Source organism: Arvicola amphibius, chromosome 5 (assembly GCF_903992535.2).
Source record: "Arvicola amphibius chromosome 5, mArvAmp1.2, whole genome shotgun sequence".
Classification (NCBI taxonomy): Eukaryota; Metazoa; Chordata; class Mammalia; order Rodentia; family Cricetidae; genus Arvicola; species Arvicola amphibius.
Genome location: NC_052051.1, coordinates 288,714 through 310,749, shown reverse-complemented (window position 1 = coordinate 310,749; position 22,036 = coordinate 288,714). Strand labels below are relative to the sequence as shown.

Sequence of the window (22,036 nt, the reverse complement as noted above, 5' to 3'; positions counted from 1 at the left end):
CCTGTTTTTCTTTTTGTGCTCTATACTGGTTCAGTGTCAGCCTTTGCTGTATCTTCTGCAAAACACAGAAGGTTTGGGCCTTTTATTTGGGTGATTTACAGAAGAAACATTATTTATAGGAATTCCCTGTCTATGATTCCTTCTCAGATGGTCTATTCTACCACAATTAAAGCATTTGGTATTTTAATTTCTCTTCATACTTTTGGAAATCACTTCTACCCATATTGGCTGTATGTAAGATCCATTTGTTCGTTGTTGCTGATCTGACCCTTAAGGGCCCAAGCATCTTTTTGCATTCTAAGTTAGCATTTTTAAAAGCAAGAGATTCAATGAGTACTCATCTTGCTTCTGGATCTGCTGCCCCTATTTGTACAGCTTTAGTTAATCTTTGCAAAAAGTCACTAAATGGTTCTCTTGGGCCTTATATAACCTTTGTATAAGATCCAGTTATTTCAGCCGGGTGGTGGTGGCGCACGCCTTTAATCCCAGCACTTGGGAGGCAGAGGCAGGCGGATCTCTGTGAGTTCGAGGCCAGCCTGGTTTACAAGAGCTAGTTCCAGGACAGGCTCTAAAGCTGCAGAGAAACCCTGTCTCGAAAAACCAAAAAAAGAAAAAAGAAAAAAAAAGATCCAGTTATTTTTCCTGATTCTTGAATCTTGTCCCAAGCTTTCAAGGCTGCTGTATGGCATATGGACAAGATGTGTTAATTGTATATAGCTTAAATATCTGGATCAGCATAAGGGTCCTCATGAAGAATTTAATCGTGGAAGGCCTCAGAACCTCTGACTCTACTTTGGTGTTCAAGAGCCTTAGCTTACTCTCTCCAAAAGCTCTTCCACTGAAGCTGTGGACCATGGTCTAGTACAGCAGAGACTAGTTGATGCCAATCATGTGGACTGACCTTATTTCTTGAAGCCCATGTCTTTACCAACTCCCTCACATATGATGAATGCATGCCATAAAATATTACTGCTTGATTAATATCTTTTAGATCTTTCATACATATAGGCTCCCATTTACATTCTGTATGTCATTTTGGGTATTGAATATTTGCTGACTTTTCAGAGGTAATAACAGGATAAGTAGCTGAAACTCTTGGTAAGTCATCTCTGATTTTGAGAGGTACTGGTGATGCTAAATCTTTGCTATTGTCTTTTGCCTGTACCTCCTCCCCTTGCTTATCAGTTCTGACAAGTTCTTCAATCGATTCAAATCTTTTTTTTTGTTTTTTTTCGAGACAGGGTTTCTCTTCCCAAGTGCTGGGATTAAAGGCGTGTACCACCACAGCTTGGCCTATTCAAATCTTTTTATCACTGTCTTTTGTAAAGTCTGAATCTCTTGATTTCTGAATATTTTTTATGATTTCATCAAATCAATTTCTGGTTCTCATTCTGCACATGTGATTTCAATTTTTAAAATTTTCCATTAATAATATCTTCTCATCCTTAGAAATTATTTGGGTGGCATGTAGGTTGCCTTCCAGGAGGGATGTTATATCTGCTAACTTGTCATAACTTTTTAACAGATTTTGATTGTCAATTTCATCAGTATGAATCCTTTCAGATAATCTCTCAGTACCAGTTTGTAAGATTTCATAACCTATTGATATAGAGTGAATTTTGTCTGTCAAATTATTGTTATCATAACCCTAACCCTAACTCTAACCCTAACCCCTAACCTTATTTGTCAGAAAATAAACAAAATATCACATAACAGGGTGGGGCAGGACCACACAGGAAGCAGGAGAAATTCTGTTCTATAAGAAGGCACTGTATACTACTAGCTAAATTATCAATGTGTTTGAAAACATTTTGATTTCCAACCACCCAGTTTGTTTGCCTTTAGTTCCTGTTAATTTGCTAGCGTTCAGTCTCTTTCTCGCTGGGCATCCTTTCTGTATCAGTCTAATGAAGGGAGGAAGTGTTTCAAGACAAACATATTTGGTACTTCAACTGGTTACATGTTAATTGAATTGTTAATAAAATGTGAATTGTTAATAAAAGGGGATGGTGATCTGGATGCCTTAAATCCCAGCACTGGAGAGGAGGAAGCAGGCAGATTATCTGTGAGTTTGAGACCAGCCTAGTGTATATAGCAAGTTCCAACCCAGCCAAGGCTACATATTGAGACCCTTTCTCAACAACAACAGTGGGAAAGGCAACCTGATTTTATATTAACTATTTCCAAATTATTTTGTGCACTTAACTAGAAGTCCTAGGCAACAAAACAAAATATAAATGGACAGTGTGCTTAACTGGAATTTAAAAATCATTAAATAAAAAGAAATTACAAAATTGGCAGTATACAAAAATTAATAGGACCTCTAAAAACTAATCTAAGTTAAAAGTAAATGTTAAAGGAAATAGGAAATTGCGGGGCATGGTAGAGCATGTCTTTAATCCGAACCCTGGGGATGGCAGAGACAGGCTGATCTCCATGAGTTTGTGGCCTGCCTGATCCCCAGTAGTCAGGAGGCAGAGGTAGGTAGATCTCTGTGAGTTCAAGGTCAGCCTGATCTACATAATGAGTTCCAGGCCAGCTAGGGCTACCTAGTAAGATCCTGTCTAAATAAAAATAAAAATAAAAATTCTGGGGACTGGCGAGGTGGCTGAGAGCGTAAGAGCATAAACTTTTTTGTGAGGAACTGAGTTCGGTTCCCAGCACCCAGGCGGAGTGATGTGCAACTGTCTGTAACTCCAGTTCTAGGGAAAGGTGATGCCTCTGGCCATGAGAGCACTCGTTCTCAAGAATACACACCCACACACAGACATAAGCATAGACACTGATTAAGTTAATTAAAAGTCATCCCATTTGTGGGGTTGGAGAGATGGCTCAATGAACTGGCTGTATTGCAGCCCTGAGAACCAGCTTCCAGGATGACACAGGACTCAAGGGGAAAGTTCACAGCGTAGCACAAACAGACTTTTTTATCTGCGGGGATTAGGAAAGAAGACACTCACACCTGTTCTGATGGAGTCTTTCTTTTTCTCTCATGTTGTCCTTTCATGATGTTCCATATTCCTTTGTTCTCCACAGCTTAATCCCCAGCAAAACCTTTCAGGCAATGTACAGTAGTCACACAAAAGGTCACATTCCATTTCTTAAGTAAATGATTAAAATCAGAGTCATCCTGACAACACACATGCAATATACCTAAATAACTTGTCATAGAGCAAGGAATTTTTTTTATTAACAAACTCTTTCATTGACAGGCTGCAAATTGCGATAGTCAAGAAAAAACTCAATCATTTTGTTACCTATTTAAAGAGGTAATCTTATAAGGAACTTTAAAGGAGTTATAAACTTAAACTACTTGGGGGTTTAAGAAAAATAAGGAAATTGTGTACCATATCCTACACTTCTGAGTGTATGGAACATTCTGAACTAACATTCTGTGATCAGAAGTTGTAAAAACTTTCTCGACTCAGAGAGTGTTGTGTTTACAGAGAAAGGTGTGTCGTAAATTCTTTAGTTTGGGTTCAGAGTAATAGAAGTCTTTCAGTCTTAGCTCAACGGGCACTGTCCAAGTCATAGTTGTAGTGTGGGGCTGCGGGCAGGCCTGCTTTTTGTCCCTCCCGGCTCCCGGCGGTTATTGTCTGAAGGAGCAGAAGGAGCTCCCGCAACACATAGTGACACTTTAAATCTCAAAATGTACGTTCTGTCCTGCGTGTAACTCAAGATCATAAAAAGAAACTTGTTACTCTTTCTTGGGGCTATAAAGTCAAATTATTTTCAGTAGCCCTGACCAGTAGAAAATCTTTCCCTGTGGTGTATCTGAACAAAAGTCGTTTTTGTTTCTAGACCTTGGCTAATTGCTCCCTGTCACCTGTGCAATTTCAGGACCCAACATTTTTATACATAAAAAACAGTTGGCTAAACTTTGAGTCTTCAGGTAACATACCCATATCATAAAACTGAGGTTAGGAATTTGTGCAGAGAGTTAATTATTCTCCTGGGTTATCAGCCAGACCTAGCAAGGAAACTGCATGCAGCAATTAGGTTGCTTTACACTTTTAACACTGGCTCAACAAATCAGACAGTTTAGCTATGTCCTTATAAACAAGATTGCTTTTCTGTAAATAGTTTATCTTAAAAACCATTAGCAAGGCGTTTGGTCTAATCTAAAGGTATTTTGAATCTTTATATCATCTAATAGTGCAGATATCTTGGCGGCTAGGGAAATATAACTGTTCCTAATGTCATCCTCAGCTGTCATCTAAAGCAGCTCCTAGGGAGAACTTATAAGCCCTTACTATGTAGCATTTCTTTGCATTCATTTTTATTAATCAAAACTCTGTATAAGCTAACATTATTAATATCAATTAGACAATACAGCTTAAGGATGAATCATCTCTTTGACAATCCACTGTAATAATATTTTGTTTGTAATCTAACAAAGAAAGCTTCCCTGTAGATCAGAGAAGCAGAGCAGCCAGTCACTAGAGAGTTCTTACTTCTACCAATGCTCAGACCGAATGGGTGATCCTGTCTCTATGAAACCTCATACTGAATGCTGTCTCTATGAAACCTCAGACTATTTGCTCAGACTGAATCTAGACTGAATCCATCTCTATGAATTTTTGGACTGCCTCTGAGCTCCTGTCTCCTCCCAACTTATATTCCTCTCTGCCTAGTCATATCACTGCTGTCTCCATCTCCCTATTGCTGGGATTAGAGGCATGTGATTCCAAGTGCTGGGATCACCTTTGTGTAAGCTCTGTTTTTCTTTTAGACAAATTCAATCTTCTGTAACCCAGGGTGGCCTTGAACTCACAGAGATCTGTCTGCCTCTGTCTCTTGAGTGTTGGGATTAAAGGTGTGTGTTACCACTGCCTGGCTTCTATGGCTAACACGTGGCTTAGCTCTGTACTCTGATCTTCAGGCAAGTTTTATTTGTTAGGTTACAAGCAAAATATCACTACAATCCACAGATAAAAATGCCCAGTAGGTCTGGATGTAATCATGAGATGAACACACCATGCTGCAGGGACATTTGCGCAGCACATGTGAAGTTACAGATAGAAGCAGAAGATATTCTCAAGTTTGTTTCCTCTTGGCCTTGCCTAATGAGGTTTTCCCAGCAGGGAGTTTTCCTCCTGGTGGGCTGACGTTTTGAATATTAATTACAATCTGCTGTTCCTAAGATATGGCTTATGGTATGGTTGCTTTTCCAGAAGACTCAGGTTTGGTTCCCAGCATCTACATGGCATCTCATAAGAGTCTGCCAACTCCAGTTCCAAGGAATCCAATGCCCTTCTCTGGCCTCTGTGGGCACTAAGCATGCAGGGTACACAGGCATACATGTAGGCAAACACTCAGATATAAAAACGTCGCATTTATAAAAGGTACTTTCCTTTTGGAAGCCCATACCCACACTTAGGAATACTTTCTTTCTCTGTTCCTCTCTTGAACTTTAAAGTATATTCTCTCTCTCTCTCTCTCTCTCTCTCTCTCTCTCTCTCTCTCTCTCTCTCTCTTTGGTTTTTCGAGAAAGGGTTTATCTTTGTAGCCTTGGATGTCCTGGAACTTGCTCTGAAGTATATTATATTTAGTTTTAAAAAATTATATTTCTTTCCCCCTTCTGTCTTTGTCTCTCTCTGTGTCTGTCTATCTGTCTCTGTCTCTCTCTGTTTGCCACTTGTATTTGACCCTGGAGACCAGAAGAGGGTGTTGGAATCCCTGGAACTGGAGGCACAGTCAGATATAAGCTGCTTGCCATGGGTGCTGGGACTGGTCCTCTGCAAAAGCAGCAAACGCTCTTAAGCCCTGAAGCATCATCTCAGCTCCTTTATTTTCTCTTTAGAAGCTATTTTTTTCTCTTAACCCTCCTGCTTATGCTTATGTTTAAATATCTTTATTATATTGGTTAGTCCTAAAATTCTTTTCAGTGTCAAAGCCAGTGCTCCTGGTTTGGTCTTAGCTGAGCTCACTAAGAGTCTAGGGACACTCAGGCTGTTAAAACTGACAACATAGAGCTGTGTCTCTGTCTCCTCACCACTATCTTTTTGGAAACTCATGCTGAGTGCATCTTAAAGTATTGTTAGTGAGTGTGCCAGACTGTCAGTGACTGATCTATCCTGATAAAGCATGGTTTGTATACTACTTTGGTTTGCTTTGTTTCTGTTTTTCTAGCCAGAGACACACTTAATGTGTCTGATAGAAATGTGTCACTGATAGAAATTTCCTAGACTCTTCCATAACCCATTCTTGGTTCAGGTGGAACAATACATGTCTTTTCCAGAGGATATCATCATAAGGGCTGATACTCTAGATGTCCTAAGCCACTCCTGCCTAAAAAAGAGCAGCCTGAGACACAGAGGGAGAGGTACTTTCTGAGAGCTGCACATTAGGAATGGCCCCTTCTATGTCCTCTCAATCTGAAGTACATATCTATATCTATATCTATATCTATATCTACATCTACATCTACATCTACATCTACATCTATATCTATATCATCTATCTCTATCTATCTATCTATCTCCTATCTATCTATCTATCTATCTATCTATCTATCTATCTATCTATCTAATTTTAGTAAAATGGTCATTGTCTTAGAGTTACTATCACTGTGAAGAGATGTGATGACTAATGTAGCTTACAGAAGAAAACATTTCACTGGGAGCTTGCTTACAATTTCAGAGGATTAGTTGATGACCATCATGGCAGGGAGTGTGGTGGTAGGCGGGCATCTGATGAAGCCGTAACTGAGAGCAAATATCTCATCTGCAATTGCAGACAGAGAGAGAAAGACTGGGTCTAGCTTGGATTTTTTGAAACCTCCACTCCCAGTGAGACTCCTTCTCTAACAAGGCTATACCTCCCAATTCTAAACAATCCTTCAACTGGGAACCAGACGTTCAAATATATGAACCTATTGGGGGCCATTCTTAACAAAACCACCACGTTCATCATGGTGTTTGATCACCCCCTCTAGCATGTCCCTAACGCTAGAAAGGCTTGTATTAAGGGTAAAAATACTTCTCCAGCTGGTTCCTAGAGACCATTTTACCCACTGTTCTGTTTAGCCCATAGCCTCTTCTCTCTCTCTTCAAGCAATGGTGAGGTGGTTTCCTTTTCCTTGGGGAAGAGAAACCCATGTGTTGTAGAATATTATAATATGTGTTACATTTGTTTATGCTGCCGACCATTTATTTTAATGGTACAAAGATATGTAGCATTTCTTTAACTGTGAAACTGTGTTACTTTGTCTGTCTAAAACACTTGATTGGTCTAATAAACAGCCAATCGCAAGGCAGGAGAAAGGATAGGTGGGACTGGCAGGCAGAGAGAATAAATAGGAGGGGAAATCTGGGTGGAGCAATCAAGAAGCAAGAAAAGAAGGAGAGGTCGCCAGGGATCAGACACCCAGCTACACAGCAAGACATGGAGTAAGGGGCTGGAGAGATGGCTCAAGAGCACTAGCTGCTCTTCCAGAGGTCCCGAGTTCAATTCCCAGCAACCACATGGTGGCTCACAACCATCTGTAATGAGATCTGGTGCCCTCTTCTGGCGTGCAAGCATACATGCAGGCAGAATGTTGTATACATAACTAACTAAATCTTAAAAAAAAAAGACATGGAGTAAGAAGAAGGCATTATAGCATAGAGAAAGATAAAATCCCAGAGGCAAAAGATAGATGGAATAATTTAAGAAAAGCTGGCTAGAATTAAGCCAAGCTAAGGTCAGGTATTCATAAAAAAGAATTAGCTTTCATGTGATTTATTTGGGAGCTGGATAGTGGGCACCACAAAAAGTAAAGAGTCAAAAGTGTTTAAAAAAAACCCAACAACTACATTTTGGTGTATGAACATGGAGCTCTTGAATTTCCATATGGCCTGAGAAAGCTTAAAACACACACACACACACACACACACACACACACACACACACCCCAAAACAAAAAATGGATATTTCTTCTTTAAGAAGTTCTGCTGTACAGAAATGGCCTTTTTTATGTTAAATAGAAACAAAAAACTAAAAAAACGCATGCCACAGTGCAAAGCACTGGTATTCCAGAGCTCTGGGTTTTAAATACAGTTCCAGGTCAAATGAGCCTTCAACTAGGGCTGAGACCTAGAAGCAGGTGGAGCCAGGCAATAGAGCAGCCCGGAATTGTACCTATACAGTTCATTTAAAAATGTAAGCTAAGGGCTGGAGAGATGGCTCAGTGGTTAAGAGCACCGCCTGCTCTTCCAAAGGTCCTGAGTTCAATTCCCAGCAACCACATGGTGGCTCACAACCATCTGTAATGAGGTCTGGTGCCCTCTTCTGGCCTGCAGACATACACACAAACAGAATATTGTATACATAATAAATAAATAAATATTTAAAAAAAATGTAAGCTAAAAAAAATAAATAAAAAAATAAAAATGTAAGCTAAAATTCCAGTTTTTTGAAAGCTATTATTATAAACTATTTAGGATAATCAAAAAATATATGTTAGTAGTTAGTCATCTATGATAATCAAATTTTTAGATATGTTAGGCATGTTTTTCAAGATCATATAGAGATATATTATAGATAGATAAATGGTCTTCAGACACTTCAAAAAACCTATAGACTACAGTGTTTAAAATGTTTTGCTAACTTAGGACTTGTCACAACAAGACATATCTTCTTTAGTCAGCACCAATTTACTTCATAAAAGGATGAAAAGTCTTCAGAGAAACTCTACATGGAGAGTTTGCTTTCACTGTGGCAAAGCTAGCCATTTGGGCAAGAAACTGCTTCTGTCTTGACTGCTTGACAGTATGCTATATAAATTGGACATGCTGGACCCACAGGAAAATGACTGCTGAACCTTGCCAAAACATGGTGAAACAGTCCTTCAGAGTTCCTGCTTCATGGAACAGTCTGCCAGACATTCTGCAGGACAGAGAGGAAATTGACTGATGTACTTTGTCAATACAAAGTGTGATAATCCTTCAAATTTCCTGCTTCACTGAAAAGTCTTCTGGATATTCTATGCCTGTAGGCTGAAGAAGGATGCCCCAACATTGCAGAGGAACTTTGGGTGACTGTCCAGACAGCAAGATATTTCTGTTGTTAGGTAGTATTAATTCCTTCTGGGGTCTTTGATGGAGTTAAAGACTAAATAATTAGAGTTATAGCATTACTTGGTTACAATAGGAACTAAATTAGGTGTAAAACTTTGGAATCACTAAGATTAGATAATGGAACAGTTTCTCTGAATTTGCTAAATACAAATGGACTGAATATTGTAAATGTAATTCTTACTTGATAACGGTTTTGTTGTATCTAGTTTTACTATGTTAAAGCTAAAACTTTTCATTTTTATCTAGAAAAAAGGGGGAAATGTAGAATATTATCTTAAGATGTATTACATTTATTTATGCTGTGGAATATTTGTTTTAATGATACAAAGATGTGTAGCATTCTTTTATATTGCATTTGTTTAACTCTGTGAAGCTGTGTTACTTTGCCTATTTAAAACATCTGATAGGTCTAATAAAGAGTTGATCAGCCAATAGCAAGGCAGGAGAAAGGATAGGTGGGACTGGCAGGCAGAGAGGATAAATAGGAGGAGAAATCTAGGAGGAGAGATCAAGAAGCAAGAAAAAGAAAGAGAGGAGGACATCAGGGGCCAGCTACAGAAATAGAGAAAAATAAAAGCCCAGAGGCAAAAGATAGATGGAATAATTTAAGAAAAACTGGCTAGAAACAAGCTAAGCTAAGTCTGGGCATTCATAAAAAAAGAATAAGCCTCTGTGTGATTTATTTGGGAGCTGGACGATGAGCTCCACAAGAGTAAACAGTCAAAAGAGTTTTTTAAAAAAGCTACACTTTGTTACTTTTACTTTCAGACCCCTAGTGGTAGATTATCCCCTGTATTCTACTTGCAAAAAACCAAACCAACCAACCAAACAACCCTCCCCCAATTAAAAAACAACAACAAAAAGCATATAAGGTCAGGGAGCCTGTGTGGGTCCCTGTATGCCTATATGGGTTCCCTGTATATATGTTATGGCTAAGTAGCTTGGTGTTCTTGTGAGATTCCTAACAGTGGGAGCCAGGGCTCTGGCTCCTTTGTCTACTTATGGGACCCTTTTCCTCCTGCTGGGTTGTCTTGTCCAGCCTTGATGTAATAGTATGTACCTGGTCTTACTGTAGTATGTTATGCCGTGTTTGGCTGATGTCCCTGGGGGACCTGTTCTTTTCGGAGGGGAGATGGAGTGGGCATGGATCTGAGGGGCAGGGAGATGGGTGGAGAGAATGGGGGGAAGAGGAGGGAGAGGCAATTGCAGTCTGGATGTAATATATGAGAGAATAATACTAAAAAAATAACATAAAGATTGTCTAACTATTTAAAAGCCTATATACATGTTCTCGGAAATGTTTCCACGGTCTGTGCAGCGGCTGTGTTTTAAAGGTCTAACATTATTTCCCTTTCTCCTTGTAACTGCTTGAGAATCAGAGGGCTGGTTCCACGGAGCGGATGCCCACTTGTAGATTTAAACATAAGCTGTGTTCCTAGCTCCCCCTTATGACCACTCAGCATTACACAAGCCTCCTTCTAGCCCTGCTGTTTCATCCAACCAACAGCTCACTGGTTAAGTTTTAATTGCTTCACCTGCCTCTGCCTCCCAAGCGCTGGGATTAAGGCTTGTGCTACCACTGCCTGGCTCGTCTTTGAACTTTATACTGGATAGGGTTGCATTGGGTAGGTAGGTAATGTCTTTTAACACCTTCTCTTAGTCTTTTCTTGATACACAGCAAACATGGGGAATATAATTTAGTTTCACTATAAACTAAGAGAGTAAAAAGCTTTGGCCTGAAGTCGCATTGAGGAAGACATTTCTGTCTTATCAGTAAAGGCAGCTCCCTACTCTTCTACATAGCTTCAAAATGGGAATTAGATATACCTAAGTATATATGACTAGTTTCACATTTTTACTTCATGCTTTTACTGGGTGTCTATTTGAGTCTTTTTTAAAATATTTATTTATTTATTATTTATACAGGCAAGCCAGAAGAGGGCACCAGATCTCTTTACAGATGGTTGTGAGCCACCATGTGGTTGCTGGGAATTGAACTCAGGACCTTTGGAAGAGCAGGCAATGCTCTTAACCACTGAGCCATCTCTCCAGCCCCCCCCCCCATTTGAGTCTTAAGCCTTATTAACAATCATGTTAAACACTCTCTTTAACATGTAAGAATTAAGTTATGCTGTCTTTAAGATGTTAATTTTCTGTTGTGTTCTAAGAAGAGTCATACCATTAAGAATACAGATTTGGGATTAGTAATTTTTTCGTGCTTTTGGAAAAAAGTAGTCAAATTGTCTGTCTAAGTTCAACTGATTAATAATAAATCTAAATGATAACTACAAAATCTTCGGTATTAACATTTACCTTTATGGCTCTTTTGGGTTCTGGCTCCAAGATGGCCAAAGAAAAAGAAGAAAAAGGAGGAGAAGAAGAAGGAGGAGAAGGAGGAGAAGACAGAGGAGAAAAGGGAAGAAGGAAGAAAAGGAGGAGGAGGAGGAGGAGGAAGAGGAGGAGAAAGAGGAGAACGAGGAGAAGACAGGTAAGGAGAAAAGGGAAAAAGGAGGAGGAGGAGGAGAAGGAGAAAAGGGAAGAAGGAAGGGGAGGAGGAGGAGGAAGAAGAAGAGGAGGAAACAATAGTTTTGCCAAAAAGTGCTACATCCAGGGGAACACACCATATTAACTGTGTCTGGTGTGTGCCAAGGACAGGGTCATTAAGACGTTCATCACTGGGCGATAGATAGATGACTCCAGTGGTCAGGAGCACTTATTGCTCTTGCAGATGGCCCAGGTTTGTTCTAAGTACCCAAAATGGTGACCCACAACCACCTGTAACTCCAGTTTAAGAGGATCTGATGTTTTCTTCTGGTTTCCTAGGCACCAGGCACACATATGTCTATCCTTCTAAGCATAGTTCGTATGTTATATACATTCAGGCAAAATGGTCACATACACAAAATAAAAATAAATAAATCTTAAAAAGAAGTTCATCATTCAGGACATATTAGAAGCTGCTGCTTTCAGGGACATTCCCAAAGCAAATGCCATGTTTTTTGACACATATGTGCTTTGCTTCCAGAACTCTACAACAAACTGCATTACTGCATTCCGGCATTACTGTGTGAGATTTCATGAGCTATGTCTTTCACAGCAAGGTGCTCATGAACTGATCTCTTTAACCTGGGATACCACACCATGATTTACACCTGCTGGCCAACGACCTCCATCAAAGTTCATGTAAAGAGCTGGCTTCATTAGTCAAGTTATGGTGCTGCAGGCCTTTAATCCCAGCACTCAGGAGACATAGGAAGGTGAATATCTGAGTTTGAAGCCAGCCTAGGCTACAGAGCAAGGTCTAGGGTAGCCAAGGCTACACCGAGATACCCTATGTCTTAGGGCTTTTGTTGCTGTGAAGCGACACCATGACCATGGCAATTATTTCTTTATTTTTTTTAAGATTTATTTATTATTTATACAACATTCCTTCCATGTATACCTGCACACCAGAAGAGGGCACCAGACCTCATTACAGATGGCTGTGAGCCACCATGTGGTTGCTGGAAACTGAACTCAGGACCTCTGAAGAGCAGTCAGAGTGCTCTTAACTGCTGAGCCATCTCTCCAGCCCCGTGGCAATTCTTATAAGGAAAACATTTAACGGGAGGGCTCTTACAGTCTCAGAAGTTCAGTTCATTATTATAAAGGTGGTGAACATGGTGGCATACAGGCAGATGTGGTGCTGGAAGAGTAGCTGAGAGTTCTGTATCTTGAAGGCAACAGAAAGTCAACTGAGACACTAGGTGGTATCCTGAGCATAGGAAACCTCTTAATAGCCACTCCCTATACGATTATAGGGGGGTCAATTACATTCAAACTACCACATTTCACACCCTGGACCCCATAAACTTGTAAAAATATCATAATGCAAAATGCATCCAATAATGTTTTTTTTTTTTTTTTTTTTTTTTTTTTTTTTTTTTTTTTTTTTTTTTGGTTTTTCGAGACAGGGTTTCTCTGTGGCTTTGGAGCCTGTCCTGGAACTAGCTCTTGTAGACCAGGCTGGTCTCGAACTCACAGAGATCCGCCTGCCTCTGCCTCCCGAGTGCTGGGATTAAAGGCGTGCACCACCACCGCCCAGCTCCAATAATGTTTTAAAGTCCAAAGTTTAACGTCTCTTCTGAGATTCAATCTCATAACTGTAATCATCTGTAAAAATCAAAATAAAAAAAGCAGATCACATATTTCCAACATACAATGACACATGATATACATTATCATTCCAAAAGGCAGAAGAGGAAATACTGGACCAAAGCAAGACTGAAAACCAGCTGGGCAAACTTCAAACTCTGCACTTCCATGTCTGATGTCAAAACGCTCTTTAGATCTCCAACTCCGTCCAGCTTTGATGACTGCAATATGCTTTTCTTCTTTTGGGCCGGTTCCTTTCTCCACTAGCAGCCTTCCTCACTGGGTATCTCACGACTTTGGCATCTCTAACACCTTGGGTTCTCCAAGGCAATCCAGGCTTCAACTTCACAGCTTCATGCAATGGCTTCTCTAGGCCTCCATTCAGGGACACCCTTGACACAGCCCTGACCTCAGTAGCTTTCTTTAGATGCATAGGCAAATTCTATAACCCATTTCTTCTACCCTTACCTCTAACACCAGAGCCATGTGGCTGAAGCTGCCAAGTTCTGTTGCTCACTGGGGCTGAAGCATGGCTGCCTCATTCAATTACATTTTAATCCGCTTTCTGTTCTTTGCTGCCTAAGCTTGGCTGTCCTGAAATTGGGTTTCTAGACTAGGTTGGCCTCAAACTCAGAGATCTGCCCGCCTCTCTCTTCCCAGGGCTGGGATCAAAGGCATGCACCACCACAGCTGGCTGTAAGCTTTTAATTCCTTTCCACAAGTTGGAAACTTAGCTGGGTGGGATCTTGCCCTGAGATCACTATTCTTTATACTCAATTTCTTAACCTGTCCATTTCCTTAAACACAGGATTTAGCTTGATTCCACTTCCCATTCTTTTTCTCCTCAGGATTTACATTTTTTAAATTTACCCTGCTCAGCTTGCTCCTTTTCATTATAAATCTTCATTAGGGTTACCACTAATAACCATGCAACAAAGTCTATCTATACTAGGCTTTTTTGAGATTTTTTTGCCAAGGGAATTAATGCAGACCTCTTCATTTCAGTCTCAGGTAGACTGTTTTTTTTTTTGTAAGTTTTCAAAGGTACTTTATTTTTCTTCAATATGCCATATTTTAGTGAATACATGATTCTTTGACTTGGCATCATTTATAGATTGGTTTTGAAATAATTCCTTGATTATTGGCATGACTACTGATCTCTCCATTCCTTGGGGGTGACAGGAACAGGTGACAGGTTCCATTCTATTCCAATTTGTGTTGCTGTATATGTCCATGCAGAAATACAGAAGAGGCCTTCAGCTGCTAATATAGCATTTCCATATTTGTCGTGGAAATTAGGTGTCTGCTTCTGGTGGCTGTTTCTTGCCACTACTTGCTAAATGCTTTGAACTTGGAGATGGCTTAGTGTGTTTTTGGCTAGGGCAACATCGCGGAGAAGATGGACCTGCCGTGACGACCGGTGCTCCCTCTGTGCAGATTCGACCCAGCTACCCTTGCTCAGGTAGACTGTTTTGACAAGCGCAAAATGCAGTCACTTTCTTCATCAAAATAACACAAGAACAATCTCTAAGCAATGCACTAAAATTCTTCTCCTCTGAAGCTTGAGCTCCCAGCAGTTCTTAGCCCCTCTGCTTATACTACTCTGACCCATTAAACAGTGTTTAAGGCATTCTACTGTGTTCATAACCGAAAGTACCAAAGTCCAGATCCCTACAAACAAGCACATGGTCAGGCCTATTACAGAAATACTCCAGTCCCTGGTACCAACTTCTGTCTTGTTAGGGTTTTTATTGTTGTGAAGAGACACAACAGTCATGGCAACTCTTTTTTTTTTTTGTTTGAGTAACAAGTTTATTTTTCCAAAAGGCATATATAGACAATAAACAAAGTATATATTTAAAAGGTTGCAACTGCCTTAGACGTTTCTCTGTAAGTCTGTCTAAGCATTTCCTCTTAGTAATCATCATTTTCATCGGAGTCCATTACTTTTCTTCTGTTGAATTCAACTGTTGTTTTTCTTTTCTGTCTGCTGACTGACTTTCTCAAGTGTTTCTATTAAACCTTGTCCTGACTGACACCTTCCCGCTGAGTTGTCCACACCGAGCCATCTGCATGAGGCTTTAGTTTTCTCAGGCTTTACAAGTGCTAAGTTACTGAACCTGGCCCCGGGCTGCATCACCAGGATCCCCCCCTGCTTGGCCTGCAGCTCCGCTAGCCTCAGCTTCCTCAGCGTCTGCCACGGGGCGGCCGTCCCATGTAGCGTAATCGCCAGTCATGGCAACTCTTATAAGGAAAACATCATGTCAATTGCAAAGGTTTAAAGAAAGAGTTTTCTATTGCCTGGCAGCAAGCTAAGGAGATTATGAAGAGATGTCCTACTTGCTCTTTCTATAACCAAACCTGCAGGGAGTAACCCAAAGGATACTCAAAGAAATGAAATCTGGCAGATAAATGTGTTCTACTTTACAGAATTTGGAAAATTAAAATATGTGCACCACACCATTGATACTTATTCAAGTTTTCAATGGGAAACTGCCTTGAGCTCAGAAAAGGCTGATTCAGTAATCACACATTTATTAGAAGTTATGGCTATCATGGGTATACCTGCACAAATAAAGACAGACAATGGTCCAGCATCTGTGTCTAAGAAAATAAAACAGTTTTTGCTTATTATACTAAAAACCATATTACAGTTATACCAAACAATCCTACAGGTCAGTAAGTTATAGAAAGATCAGATTGACTCTAAAAAAGCTGCAGAGAAACCCTGTCTTGAAAAACCAAAAAAAAAAAAAAGAAAAAAAAAGAAAAAAAAAAAAAGAAAGATCAGATTGAACTATAGAGGATATGTTAAACAACCAGAAAGGGATAGAAAATACCCCCAGAAATAGATTTCATAATGCTTTATTTTTTAAGAATTTTCTTAACACTAATGAGAAAGAAACAATGGCCACAGAAAGACATTGGATAATAGAAAAGACTTCTGAATTAAATCAGCTGGTGTATTTCAAGGATGTGTTGACCTCAGAATGGAAACCAGGAGATGTGCTGGGGAAGGGAATTTGCTCTTATTTCTACAGAAGGAAAGCTATGGATACTACCAAAAGTACAAAAGTAATAAAGATTTGATTTGAAAAGGAGAACCTTCTTGAGGCAGAGAAATAACAGTTCATCCACAGAGGTAACAATCATGTAGGTGGTAAGGAAACCTAATAAGGGTGGTGGCAGGGTTCTGTTCTTGTCTTTGCAGGAAAATACAAATCTTCAAAAAGTCAAAAGACCCTGGATGTTTGGATGCCTAAAGAGGAAAAAAACAATTATCCAGAAAGGATCATCAAGCAAAAAAGAATATGACTTATGAGGACAGGTCATCTGAAGGTAAAAAATTTATTATATAAATTTGGACAATGGCTACCCTTCTCTAAATCCAAGCATGTTGTTCAATGAAAATTCAGAGTTTCTGTCTCATGTCAGGAGCCATCTGGTTTGGGACAGAAAGAAGAAAAAATTTAAGAAAAGTTTTACTTTTCTCAATACCTATTTTGTCTCTAGATTTTCCTGGAGTAATTTTGTTGTTGTTGGTTTTTTTGTTTGTTTGTTTTTTGGTTTTTCAAGACAGGGTTTCTCTGTAGCTTTGGAGCCTGTCCTGGAACTAGCTCTTGTAGGCCAGGCTGGCCTCGAACTCACAGAGATCCACCTGCCTCTGCCTCCTGCGTGCTGGAATTAAAGACGTGCACCACCACCACCCAGCTCCTGCAGTAATTTTTAAAGTTTCCAGAAAGAAGATGGGGCCTCACAACAGTGACTCCACCTGGTTGATATGACATCATGATGCTGATAACACTACTTTACAACCAGTTTTGAGTACCAGCTGCCAACACGGGTCCAACTTGGTTAGCTGAAGTGGTGCACCTTCTTACAACATTCTGGCCAGAACTCCAAATAAGAACTTCAGAAAAACCCTATCAAATGTTCAGAGACGATTTGCAGTTATACCAGACAGTAATCTTGAAACTTTACTATTATTTTACTTTTATAGGATCACATAGAAAAAACATTGCCCCCATGACAGCTGGAAGTAATTCTAGAAGACAATGCCCCCTCTCCCAACAAAGTTTGTCATCAGTGTTAAGGACCTCATTTAGGGGTTGATTATTATTGGTATAGGGTTGGGTGGAAATTATGTAGGCTCAGAGATCTCTTATTTAAAAAAAGGCAAAAATTGAATGGGATAATGTGAATTTACTCATACTACTACTAATAATAGTGAGTAATAGAGTGATTACTTGTGAGCTATTATTTATGGACAATTTACATTGATATAGTGTTTTGTATATTGATACAAGTTTAAATTATATTTGTTATATTGAATATGCTCCTATTTCTGTTTACAATATTTGTACACCTATGCAAAGTTATTTTGTATGCATGCATGTTTCTACCTCTGTTTAAGATATTTTATATATTGATATAATTTTAGGATGTATTTATCATATTGCATTATACATTTCTACCTCTGATCAAGATACTTGTACATTATTTACATTTTGAGGTCATTGTCCTCATTTTCTGCACAGTTGTTTAAAGATTGTTTAATATTCTATATGAAGTCTTAGTCTTTAAGCTGTACATTGCTTACATTTTGAGGTCATTGTCCTCACTTACTGCACAGTTGTTTAAAGATTGCTTCATATCCTAATTGGAAGTCTTAGTCTTTAAGTTATAAAGGTATTAAGTATTAGAGGTCAATAGTCATTCATGTTTGTCATACTTGTAATTAGACTAATTAGGTTCTTTAGAAACATAGAGACTGTATTCTGCGTGGATAGGTAATCTTCAGCCATTTCAAAGAACTGTAGAACATAGTATTTAAATAACTTAGTGTTCTGTTAACATGAGACATGATTGCTTCTGGCAGTACCAATTTATTCCTGAGAGAATGTTGAGCACTGAAGACACTCCACTTGGAGCTTGTTTTCTTCTCGGCAAAACTGGCCTTTGGGCAAGGAACTGCCCATGCCTTGACCACTGACAAAATGCACAGTGTCCAGACCTGACAAGCAGGATACAAGAAAAAAGACTGCCAAACCTTGCCAAAACAGGGTAAGACAGTTTTGAAAAAAATTTCCTCCTCTGAAAATGGTCTGTCTCTAGGCCTTAGCCAAATGTTGGTTGCCACAACATTGCAAATGAGACTTTGGGTGATTGCCCAGGTAGCCAGTTGTCTCTGTCATCTACTGCACATTTTGGAAGCTACTTGATTGCACTTCCTGCCTACCCAAATAATATTATCTCCCTTCTCAGGACTTTGATGGGGTTGAAGATTAGATAGTCATAGTTACTTTCCTCTTATGATTTAGCCAAGCCATTTCTAATACAAGACTTAGACTTCTTAGGATAGAATAATTATTGAAACATTTAGCATATGTTCCTTTCTTAATATTGTTTATGCTAGTTATAATTCTAATTTTTATACTTACTATTTACTCTTATTGTTTGTAATTCTGTATTGGGTTTGGAACTCTCTTATTTAAACAAAACGGAGAGGTGATGGGGAATCTCCTTCAGCCAATAACCTTTGAGAGGCTGGATCAGGTTGAGGGATAGGGCTTTGGGGTACCAAAAGGCTGCAGTCCTGCCTGCTCGCCCCTTTTTACCTGAGCTCCAAACCTTGATGTTGTACCCCCATTCCTTTCCCACGAGTTTTCTCTTTTAATAAAGAAAAACCTTAGAATACCATATTTGGAGTTAGCTTGGAATTATTTGACTTGTCTTTCCCCCATTTTGATGCATGTCTACCTGCAAGCCACCATGTCTATATAGTGAATTTCAGGACAACCAGAACTAAATAGTCTTGTTCTGAACATTGCCTAGCTGTTTCTGATACCCATGTACAGTTCTTGGTGGCTTCAACAGTGAACTGTATGCTTGAGCCACGTTGTTGTTTGAGTTGCCTGAATCTTCAGTAATACTCTCATGTGACATTTCTACTGCAGACCCTTTTGTCTCACTTATGTTCTGTATTGTCCTGTTTCTTCCCTTCTGAAAAGCCCATTTGTCCTTGCTGAGTTCCTGTTTGGGCTCAAGATGCTAGAGCTATTTCCTCTGAAACACTGGTGCCCATTTTGGTCATCTCACCTATCAGATGACCAAGTTATTCTTCTGCCTGAGACAACACGTGAGCACATGGACTCTGAGCTACATTCTGTTGGTCCACACTTACAGATATATGCTGAGACCAGAGCTCAGTTTTACCTGACAGTTTTAGCTGAGTCATAGTTGAGGCTATTAGGTTGAGCCAAGGACTCCTGGAACTGAGGACAGTGGCAAGGAAGACTTCTTAGAATAGGCAGGACTGGAGCTAGTTTGGGTGTGGGATCCATGCAGTGGGGCAAGGCAAAGCACACAGGAGCTAGCTCAAGACCATGAGAGGAAGGGACATTCTGTGGCTCTGTTCTTCCTACACTTACAATGCTTACAGCATCCTCTTTCCAAATCTGGAGCCTGGACTGGAAGGCAGGTGAAGGCCATTTAGAAAAATAGGCTCTGTAGAGGTGCAGAGACAGCTTGGTTGAGAACTCTGAGGTTGTTTAGAGAAGATGCTTCAGGAGTCTGAGCCTGTCTGAGTTCTTACCCCCTCAGACTTTTGAGATCAGGGTGCTAACTTGGTCTGGGATGGAAGGAAGGAGGAAGGGAAGAGGAGGAAGGAAGGAAGAAAGAGAAACTGAGAGACAGAGAGACACAGAGAGGGACAGAGACAGAGAGTGCATTCCTGTGTGCTCCATATCCAAGGGCCTTAATCTGTGCCTGCCTGTTCCCACCCTAGTTCACATTCTCTTTGTATATTTTCCCCTTTGTGCCTGCATGCACCTTTTGGGTTTGAATATGTGATCTTAGTGTGCGCATCTCTGGGCACATATCACTTGTGTGTCTGCATTCATACTATGCCTGTCTGGGCATCTCTGTATGTGTTCTGTTTATTTGCAGGAATGTGTCCTCATGTGTTTCCTTGAATATCCATGTGTTTCTGAGTCTCAGCTGCAGAGACAAGTCCTTGGAGACAGTTTGGGATGCTGAGTCCTGGGGCATCTGTCTGCTTTAGCCTTTTCTGGTTGGACAGGTATCCTAGCAACACTTCTGTGAGTTGCCTAGCAACCAGGTCCCCATCCTTGGAGAAGGAGCAGGGTCTGGCTGTATGTGGGAGGTCTGGCTTTCATTCAGCACAGACAGGAAAAACAAGCCTATGATTTGATGATGGCTAGAAACTCAGCAGACGGTCCCTAGCCCATATGACCTTGACTTATGGCTTTTATCTCAGTGAACTGTGACCCCTGTTCTGGCAAGGAACATAGTCCCTAGAAACTTGCCAGCTCTGTGTATACCAAGATTCATGTCTGGGGCTCAGTTGTGGTGTTGGCTTCAAGTGACCAGCAGATCTGAATTCCTCTTGTTCCTGCTATATCGACAGGCAGTTTCAGACCTCAGAGGTGTGAGGATAATGTGGGTGGCAATGCCCACGTGTAATGGGGGTTCATGAGCTCAATTTTGTCTTGGGCTTGGTGTACATTAGGTATAAGCAGCACACAAGCAAGGCAGTACTGGTCCAGACAACCTCTTGTTTATTTGCAATGAGATTTTTACTGGAGAATTATTGGGTCAGGATATTGCTGTCCTATTGCTTCAATGCTCTTCCACACTAGACATCTGACTGAGGACAGCTTTGGGGAGGAAAGCCAGCAAAATCTGGTCTGGGCTAGTCTGTACAAAACAACATTTGTGATGGGTGGTGGTGATGCACATCTTTACTCCCAGCACTTGGGAGGCAGAAGCAGGCGGATCTCTGAGTTCTCAGCTAGCCTGGTTTACAGAGTGAGTTCCAGGACAGCCAGGGTTACACAGAGAAAGCCTGTCTCAGAAAACCAAAACCAAACAAAAAACCAAAACCAACCAACCAGCCAACCAAACAAAAAACCAAAAACCAACCACACATACACACACACACACACACACACACACACACATTTACGTGCACACACATGTATGCACACACACACACAAAACAAAACAACATTTGTGTATGTTGGAGCCTCACATCTGCTTCTGGGTGAGCTTTCTCTGTGTACATCTCCGAGTGTGTCATTGTGTCTAAGGCTGTGTGTGTATGTGTGTCTGAGTTCCTGTTCATGTCTTTATTTTTGTGTTTATAGATGTCCCCATTGTGTCTCAGCTCCTGAGTGTGTTTGCCTTCGGTGGGTGGGTTCATCACTTCATGGGTGCTGTAATCTTTTGTCTGTTTCTACCTGGTGTGGACTTTTGGGAGCTCTGGTCTGGTGATCTTCCCTTTCTTGGCTCCCTTCTCCAACCTGCACAGCCCCTCCCTCTCTCAGCCGCAGCCTCGGCCCCTCCCCCTCCTTCTGGCTGCCGCACTGGCTGCTGCATCTAGTCAATATCTTATCTTCGGAGCAGGAGCTAGGAGCAAGGAGCCTTTCACAGCCTGAGCAGATCCCATGCTGGAGGGAGAAGCTTTGCTCAGTACACTGTGCTCCTGTCTTCTTCTTGCCTTCCTGCGTTTCTGACAAGCATTAGGGTCTGTTTTGGCCCCGCTCCTGAAGAGGTTGTGTGTGCTGTCGGAGGTAAGAGGTACTCCGGACTGGGGACTGGGGGCTGGGAGGAAGCTATGTGAAATGCCTGAGCCCTAGGCATTTCTGGCTAAATCCCGTGTCTTTTGTGCTCCAGTGTGCTTTCGGATAGTTTGGGTATTTTTGTATTCAGATGGCTGTGTGCTCCTGAGTCTCTGTGGGTGTACATGCATGCTTGTGTAGCTACCTCCACGTAGCTTCTATATGAGTCTGTAACCCTAACATGAATTAACCTTGTGGATA

General features: G+C 40.6%; 1 pseudogene; it reads right to left on the bottom strand.

Moving 5' to 3' along the window:
* Nucleotides 1–14,343: 14,343 nt before the first annotated feature.
* On the bottom strand, nucleotides 14,344–19,139 carry LOC119814298 (annotated as a pseudogene).
* Nucleotides 19,140–22,036: the final 2,897 nt, after the last annotated feature.